This window comes from Echinops telfairi, unplaced genomic scaffold (genome assembly GCF_000313985.2).
Source record: "Echinops telfairi isolate 266 unplaced genomic scaffold, ASM31398v2 ScPeMD7_70;HRSCAF=299, whole genome shotgun sequence".
NCBI lineage: Eukaryota > Metazoa > Chordata > Mammalia > Afrosoricida > Tenrecidae > Echinops > Echinops telfairi.
In genome coordinates, this window is record NW_022103968.1 from 67,514,407 (window position 1) to 67,524,062 (window position 9,656).

The 9,656-nt window shown below is 43.8% G+C and overlaps 1 pseudogene; it reads right to left on the reverse strand.

The window, feature by feature from the left end:
• Positions 1–8,795: 8,795 nt before the first annotated feature.
• On the reverse strand, positions 8,796–8,895 carry LOC115870081 (annotated as a pseudogene).
• Positions 8,896–9,656: the final 761 nt, after the last annotated feature.

Consider the following 9,656-nt stretch of genomic DNA (forward strand, 5'->3'; position numbering starts at 1 on the left):
ACCTCCCCCAGAGCTAGCTCCTCAGGGAATCTGCCCTCAGGTGCCCTAGTGCCCCGGGGAGATGACTAAAGGGATTCTAATTGGCCAATGTTGCTGCTCTTGACTTCTAGTAAATGTGTGTCTACTTGTCTTTATGTTGAAAATCCCGTGGTCTGAAAAAAGAAAGAAAGAAAGAAAATCCTGTGGTCTGGAAGTGATAACCCCCTCCGTGGCTCCTTGCGCTATTCTCTGCACAGTCCCTGCCAAGTGTGCTACGTGGTCTCTATATTGCTAGGATCCCTCCAACACCTAATTCTGTTTCTAGAGATTACACCGGTGAAGCAGTTGCTGCTCCTACAGTCGTTGGAAACACCCAGGCGAGCACGGAGCTTGGCAACAAAATGCGCAGTCACCCTTTTCGGCCCGCCAGCCTCCTCAGCCTCTCACACATTGTTCTGCATCTCACGTCTCGCACTCTTCTCCCGGAACATCCCATCCCACCACTCTTCTTCCCTGTGTTCCTGTCTCCATCCCTCCTCCCGCCCTCATGCTACTGAGCCTTTTCCTGGGGTGACTGCCGTCCCTTGATACCACATGGTTGATTAGTCCAAAGGGCCCACATATCGATGATGTGATTGACCCTTGTAGCTTCGTTTTTGTGTGGCTGAAAAAATGAGCCACAAGATGGAGTTCAGTTCCAGATTCAAAGGGTAGCAAAGGATCACAATCTCAGGGATTCTGCCAGTTTCCAGTCGCCAGCAAGCCTGGTCTCTTGCAGGCGTTTGAGTTTTATTCCACATCTTTGTCTCGCTCTATCCAGAACCTCCTAATGTGACCCATTTCAGAAAAGTTATTAGTGTTTGTGTGATAGGCAATTTTGTCAACTTGAAGATGTCTAACAGTGTAGGCATGGTATCCAACCTATCAGGTTACAGCATGAGGGGGCCTCCTTGGGGGTGTGCACTTCCCATAAGGAGGATTCTGAGAACCTCCCCGACCCCACCTCTACATTTTCCTTCCTGCTTGCTGGCCGCCTGGAGAGCTGCTGGAGCCCTGTCACGCTTCCACCAACCTTGGATCCATGAAACTGTTCACCTGCCAGCCTGTGATCTTCCTGCATTCTGCTTCACTGCATGTGGCTTCTTTAATCTGAAGAGGGACTTGTGGACCAGTATCAGACTTATGGACTTGACGTTGGACTGGGCCGGGATGTTTTCTTGATATGTACCTACTTCTTGATATAAAGTTCTTTCTTATGTATAGTTGAAAGTCTCTGGATTTGTTTTTCTAGTCAACCTGCCTAACAGTTAGCTGGGCATCATCTAGTCTGTCTGGTCTTCAGGCCATAGAGACTGATGTGCATATGGGCCATGAATCCACTGAACTGATTTGTTTCCATGCGTTTTCAATTTCACCACTCCTTTCCCCACTGGACAGGCAGAGACAAACAGTTGCACCTGAAATGACCACTCATAGCTTTTTCACTCATAAGTCCCTCCCGTGCTCACTGCTATGGAGTAGATGCTGACTCACAGCACCCCTGTCGGGCAGACAGACCTGCCCCGTGGGCTTCAGAGACTGGCCCTCTTTACAGGAGCAGAAAGCCTTGTATTTCTCCCACTTAAGACCTAGCCCTCACCAAAGTCAGAAGTAGATTTTGTGGACTGTGTTATGCCAGTTGACATTGGTGTCCCCTGAGACTATAGTCCTGAGCATCCATGTCTAGCAACGCATTCCCTCATGGTTCCTGGTGATGCCCAAGAAGGTTTCATAGCTCTCTCTCAGATGCTTTTTCTGAGATTTAAAGGAGTTGCTTTCTTATATCTGCTGGTTGTGTGGGTCAGTAAATCAGGCAGGCTCAGATGGATAGTTTTATTCCATGTGGTATTGATTAGGGCCACTTGGTGCTATTGAGCTAACAGATGTGTTAATGTGGAGGATCCAAGAAAATGTCACTCAAGTGTTGAGTGGTCTCAGCTGAGACTGTTGACTAGTTTCTTCGGCCTGGCAGTCTTGGGATAACCAGACTTCTTTTATGGTAATTTACAGCCCCCAAAAGAGTGTTGCAATCTACCTTATGGGCCAGCCTTAGAAAACCCTGGATGTCACTTCTACCATAGTCTATTGCTAAAATAAGTAACTGAGGTCAACCCTATTAAGTGTCAAGAGCACAGTATTATTTCCTGAAATTGTTTTGTGGTTCTATCATTGCTAGCTATGTAACTTTTAAAAAGTTTCCTTAAACTCTTGGAATCTCAATGGGGGAATGGGGAGGGAGGGGAAAAATGAGGACCTAATGCCGGGGGCTTAAGTGGAGAGGAAATGTTTTGAGAATGATGAGGGCAATGAATGTACAAATGCGCTTTACACAATTGATGTATGTATGGATTGTGATGAGTTGTATGAGCCCCTAATAAAATGATTAGGGGAAAAAAAAACTCTTGGAATCTCAGCTTTCTTATTTGTAAAATCAGAATATTAATAATATTATCTGATGAAACATGGGAAACACTCATTCATCTATGCAAAGAAATGTAGAAGATGACTACTTTAACTGACTGGAAGAATTCCGTATTTGTGTCCATTCCAAAGAAAGATGACTCAATGGAATGCTCAAGTTCTAGAACAATATCGTTGATAGCACCTGCACGCAAAATGTTGCTGAAAATCGTCCAATAGTGATTGCAGCAGTACACTGGCAGGGAGCTGCCTGAGACTCAGAAGAAGACATGGAACAAGGGATATCATTGTTGACATAAGATATATTTTTGGCTGAAAGCAGAGAATACCAGAAAGATGTTTACTCGTGTTTTATTGACTATGCAAAGGTACTCCATTGTGTGGACCATAACAAACGATGAGTAACCGTGAGAAGAATGGGAATTCCAGAATACTTCATTGTGCTCATGCGCACCTGTACATGGATCAAGAAGCAATTGTGTGAACAGATCAAGGGAATATTGCGTGATTAAAGGTGTGCATCAGAGTTATATCCTCTCTCCTTATTTATTCAATCTGTATACTGAGCAAATAATCAGAGGAGCTGGATTATGTGAGGAAGATTGTGGCATCCAGATTAGAGGAAGGCTTATTAACAAGCTGTAATATGCAGATGACACAACCTTGCTCGCTGAAAGTGAGGAGGACTTGAAGCACGTGCTGATGAAGATCAAGGATTGCAGCTTCAACAGGGACTGTAACTTAATGTAAACAAAACCAAAATCCTCACAACTGGACAAACAGGTAACATGATAAAAGGAGAAAAGATTTTAAGTTATCAAGAATTTCATCTGGCTTGAATAAACAATAAATATTTATGGAAGCAGCAATCAGGAGATCAAACGACACACTGCACTGGGTAAATCTGCTGCATAAGACCTCTTTAAAATGTTGAAAATAGACAGGTTACTTTGAGGATGAAAGTGTGTTTGACCCAAGCTATCATATTTTCAATTGCTTCATATGCATGTGAAAGTTGGACATTGAATAAGGAGGATCAAAGAAGAATTGATGCATTTGAATTACTACAAAGAATATTGACACTACAATGGACTGTCAAACAGACAAACAGATCTGTCTTGAAAGAAGTACAGTCTGAATGCCCCTTAGAAGCAAGGATGATAAAACTTTGTCTCATGTACTTTGGACACGTTGTCAGGAGAGACCAGTCCATGGAGAAGGACATCAGACGTGGTAGCGAGGCAGTGAAAACGAGGAAGGCCCTACAAGATGGGTTGACACGGTGGCTGTGACAATGGGCTTTAACGTTACAACAATTGAGGATGGCCCAGGCCCAGGCAGTGCTTCGTTCTGTTGTGCACAGGGTCGTGATGAGTCGGAACAGCGACAGCGCCTAACCACCTCTCTCTGAGGGCCTTTGTGGGTGATACCACCTGAGACATATAAAGCTCTCACATATCACTGCCTAACTGTGAAAAAGCTTGTTCTTAACGACCAATATCCACATTTTCTTCCTCTTTCTGAGCATCTGCTAGACTAAACAATCCCTGAGAACAATAAATATTTCCCTGAGAAAAAGCCGTAAAACTGAGTTATGGCCTGTATTAATCTCGGTACTTAGGAGAAACAAATCCGCAGCAACTCATGTACAAGAGAGCTTTATGTAAAGAAAGTGTGCATCATGAAAACATCCCAACCCAATGGCTGCCCAAGCCCACAAGTCCAACATTAACCCATTAACCCAACACCAGTCCACAAAGTCCTCCACCTCACAAAACAGAGGCAATGATGCAGACTGCAGGAGGAAAGCTGAGTCAGTGAACGAATAAGCAGCTCAGCACTAGCAGGGGTCTCCACACGGCTGCTCCAGCACCCCGGGCTGCATCTGGATAGGTCCATGTGGCTTCTCCTTGGGGATGTCTTGCAGGAAGTCAATCTTGCAAGCTGAAGCAGGGAACTGCTAAGGCAGCTGCACCCTGGTGCGACCATCACAAAGCAAGAGACCCTAGAACTAGAAAGACGAGGCTCACCACCCATTTATCCCTCTGCCTTTCAATTAGCCCCACATGTGATTATAGGCCAGGCTGGCACAATTAACTAACTCATGGCCCAAGAGACTGGAGAGGAAGTGATGTGTCTGGCCTCCACATCCTCTTGCTTGCTCTTTGGTTCACACCAGTCAACTTATACTGTGAAAAATAAAAACTTTGTTACATTTAAACCAATGAGACTTCGAGGCTGTTGTCAGAGCCATTAGTCTACCCAGACAAATGTACAGATACTTACTAAACTCTCAATTAACCTGAGCTGCTATCCTAGTTTAACCTCTTGGTGCCTTTGCTCTTATTTGTAAAATGATGATAATAGGAAGTCCCCGCCAGGTTTTTTGAGAATTTTTAATCCATGTATATTTAGACTAATGTATAGAGTTAACTTCTCTTTTATCAGTGATTTCAGCTACACACTATAAACTGGGTCATCATTATCTTCTTTCCCAATGAAATTTAACCATAACAAAACATCTTGCAGTTTTTAAAGGTTAATGCAGGAATAGTGGATTATATGATGTGACTCTTCTGGCCAAAGTCTCTAACACCCACCAAACAAACCTTTTCCTGCATGACTGGTAAAGTGAGGCAAGATACTGATAGGATTCTCTGTATGCCATCCTGCTGTGCATAGAATGAGCCCTCTGAGAAGCAGGAGGAGGGATCATATTACTAGCAAGAGCTAACAGTGGAGCTCACCCTCTGGACCTGAGATTCCTGCACAGTGAATCTCCTGGACACAGAAGGAGCAGCAGACCCAGGAGCCAGAGTATGGAACAAAGTGGTGAGTTTCCCAACCCATGGAACAACTAAAGCTCAGTGCTTTAGTGCAGGAGGCTGACTTGCAGAGTGGGATGCCTCTGGGCACTTAATTGGGGGAAGCTGGGCTTGCTAACTCACAGAAGTAGACCCGAGTGCTTTCAGGCTGGGACTTACTAAAGTGGGGTGTCTCTGGGCACTTAACTTCAGGGAGCTAGGTTTGCTGACTCACAGAGCTTGACTTGAATACCTTCCAGGTGAGGTGACCAGAGAAGTGGTATTCCTCTTTTGGTATTCATTAGCAGACCTGAAAGAACTTTGTAACATGTCCTGATTAACAACTATCCCGTGAACATTTCTCACTTGCATTAGCTTCCTTACTAAACTCTTTTACCATGAATCTTGTCTATGAGTTCTTGTAGTCATTGCAATGGATATAGAACTCAGAGAAATAAATCAGAGACCATTAATTAAGACAACTCAGATGACATGTGAATTTATAGTATTTATAGTATTTAGGTCTGAAGCCAGTAATAATGGTACCATTTTAATTTTAAATACTTCCTAAAATCCATTGGACTTGAGTTTCAAAATCTAAATATATAGAGAGAGTAGGATATTTCTAATTTAGAAATTAGGTGAGTAATTTATAGTTTTTAAATTATAAAATATTTTATGGATCAAAGTAAAAACTAATTTTAAAAAGACAGAAAAAATAACAACCACCTATATTTCCACAACTCAATATGGTAAAAGCTTAATATTTTTCTACATTTGATTCATGTCTTTTAAAGAAATTATGGAGGAAATTAAAAAAGGAGAAGAAATTACATAGCTCAGTTTAGTATCTGGCATCTGCTAAACAGTCAATAATTGTCAGCTAATTTTGAAAACTTTTAATTTTGAAATAATTTTGGGCTTACACAAGAGTTGTAAGGCTAATAGAGGCATTCTATGCATACTCTTCAACCAGTCCCCTTCTCATAGAACCATGGCAGAGTTGATAAACAAAGACATTAACCTTGGTACTGACAAAATTCCAGGTTTGATCCCAGACCACTACAGTAAAGCAAACAGCACAATAAAAGGAATCACATGAATGTTTTTATTTCCTTGTACATTTTGAAGTTATATTTGCACTACACTGTAGTCATTTAAATTAGCAGTATGAAAAGGTTTGAGGTATTACAATTGCCAAAATGTGATGCAGAGACTTGAGAGGACCACATGTTGGTGGAAAAATAGCACCAATAGACTTACTCAATGCAGTTGCCAAAGGCCTTTGATTTGAAAATACAAGCAAGCAAGCAATGCAGCATATTTAAGGCACAATAAAGTTACTGCAATAATAAAATGTGCACTGTACAATACATCTAAATAAACAGACTGTATTCAGATTTCCTGTTTTCCTACTCATGTTACTTTTCTGTTCCAGAACCCAATCCAGAATGCATAGTGCCCGGAGGTCAACTAATGTTGAATCATTCGTCTATTCATTCAACACACTGAAGTGCTGCCCATTGTTAACCTATGTAGTAGGTTACTCCAAGGTCCCTGTACCATGGAGTATGATAATAATCAACCATCCTTTTAAAACCATACATTATTCAGAGCAATTTCCATATACCCCTACTTAATCTTTATAATCATCCCATGTGTTTGATAGTATTACTCCATGTTACAGATGGGGAAATTGAGGGGCAGGAAGATTAACTGAGACCATAGCCAGTATGGGTCAGAGATAAAATTTGAGCCCACGTAGTCTAGACCCAAAGTCATGCTCTTCACCATGCCTTCCTCCTCTAGAGAAGCAGAGCAGACACATCATCAGACATACAAGAGGCAGGTTCGGCAGGCAGGAAGGCCTCCTGCAGGAAATGCCAGCCTGCAGTTCAGCCTGATTCTTTTGTACACTGGTGAGGGTTTGGCCTCTAACCACTTAGCTCCTTACAGGGCGTCCCTGTTCCTCTCCTGCTGCAGCCCCAGACTGACCTTGACTTGCAGAGCCCAAAGAAAGTGATTCATTGAAATCCAAGCCCACGTCCAGGGTGTGGCTCTGCCCTGGCCTCAGAAGAACCACCCCTGCTGGCAGGGGCAGGCTGCCCCCATTCCTATGCCAAGCTGATGATTTAGAGACAGACTTCTCCAGTTACTGTTTTGGGTCCTGCTGACAGTGCAGAGCAAGAAATGGCAACAAGGGCCGAGTTGCTGTTATTGGGTGAAGCAGGGTTCCAAGGAACTGGGGATGAGCAATCTGCCTTGGATCACGTAGGAATAGCTTTTCATCTACAGAGGTGAGAGGGGCCCTGCCTGGTTGGGTTAGACCCTGCCCACGCTGCTGCCATAGTCTCACTTCAGATGCTCTGGAAAAGGTTGAGAGAGCATCTGAGGCAGCCACTAGCTGAGCCACATGCTACAGGAAGGTGACTGCCCTTTGAAGCCAGAGCCCAGACATCTATGTGCCAGGAGGTGGCATTTCAGCCTCATCTCATCTCTGCATCCAACCTGCCGAGCAACACAGCACACATGTATGCAATTTATGAATTGTGGAAGTGATGTTTAGAGTTTGATTGGCCAAAGTGGGCCCCCTGGCTTGGGGCTGTCTTACTTAGGAGGAATAGGTGGAAGGGACACCCTTTTCTTCACTAAACTGGTTATCCAGGACTGATTCGGCCTGCTCATTCACCCTCAGGGGCCATCTTTTTCTAGTTGTGGTTTTTACTGTTGCTGCGTCTTAACTAATGAGTCTGGCCCTGAGAAATGCCAAGGGAGTTGACTATACAACACTCAAAGATCTGGGTTCTGGAAATCTCCATACTTTTTACATTACTATGTGTGTATGTGTGTGTGGAGAGAGAGAGAGAGAGAGAGAGAGAGGAGCCATGCCAGTTGGGGATGAGGAAAGGCTTGACTGGAGAGATCACAGGTAAAATATGCCAACAGAGGCCCAGCGGGTGACCGAAATAAACGCCAAAACTCACTGCCACCAAGTTGATGCCGACTCAAAGGGACCTTATAGAATCAGGTAGAACCCACCCCTTTGGGTTTCCAAGACTGAACTGTTTACAGGAATAGAAAGTCCCGTCTTTTTCCCGGGGAGTGGCTGGTGGTTTCAAACTGCCCCCGAGAGAAGACAGTGACAGCATTCTGGGAACTGAAAGTGGATTTCCCATTTCTTATTTGAGGAGTAGTACAAGAATGGAATGATGATATGGGTGGAAGCAGGTGGTTTGTCTCTGATAATGACACATCTTTATATTCTGTCAAGGAGTTTATACTCAGCGGGACTTAAGCCAATGGGTAACATACCATGTGTACTCGAGTATAAGCCGACCCAGTATCAGCCAAAGCACCTAATTTTACCACAAGACTGCGTTAAAAACATGCCGAAAAACTCGGCTCATACACGTGTATCGCCAGTAATCAGATGTTTATGTTTTTAGGTGTCTGCCTGGACATTGGAAGGGCTTAGGCTGGAGACAGAGAAAGATCCAGTCTAGAGAGGAGGGATGCTTGGACAACGATGAAGTGACGTAAGCATACTTGAGCAATATTGAGGAAGAGAATTGCGTGCCATCCTTGCGCAGGGGCCATGCTAATCTTCTCTGCGTTGTTCCAAGTTTAGTCTATGTGCTGCCGAAGTGAGCACGAGGAAGAGGCTAAGTGGAAGAGGGGCAGGGGCCAGAATCATAGCCATGACTGGCTTGTGGAACCTTCCCTGAAGTATGGACTAAGGAAGAGGAGTGAGTCTGAGGAGGGATTAAAGAAAAGTTAAGTGCGGAGGTTAATTGCAATAGTAAAATGGAGATGGTTTGTGGGGTCGGAAGGTTTTGAACTCAGAAGAGATCATTGGGTCAGTGATATTGACGCAGGTATCATCAACCTACCTATGGTAACCAAATTTGTGGGAACAAGAGGATCCCCAGAGAACAAAAACATACCAGAGGAGGCAAAGGACAGAGCCCTGAACGTTTTCTGTATCTAAGTGTCAGTCAGAGAAACCCAAACCCAACCCATCGCCATCGAGTTGATGCTGACTCCGAATCATCTTACAGAACACAACAGAACTGTTCCTGCCGGTCCCCAGAGTGCAGATCTTTCTGGGAGCAGCCGGTCGGCATGAAGTACAGGTCTTACAGTTTGTAGCCCAATGCTGAACCCACGGAGCCAGAGAACCAAACACACACACACACACACACACAGTCTCACTGCCATTGTGTCGATGCTGACTCATAGCGACCCTATTTGGGGCTTTCAAGGCTATAACTTTTTGAAAAATAGTTTTATTTGGATGTAACCCAATATCATACAATCCGATAGCTCAATCATATCAAGAAGTGTTCTACAATCATACTCACAATTTTAGAGCATTTTCCTTTTTCTTCTACTCCTTGTTATTAGTTTCCCATT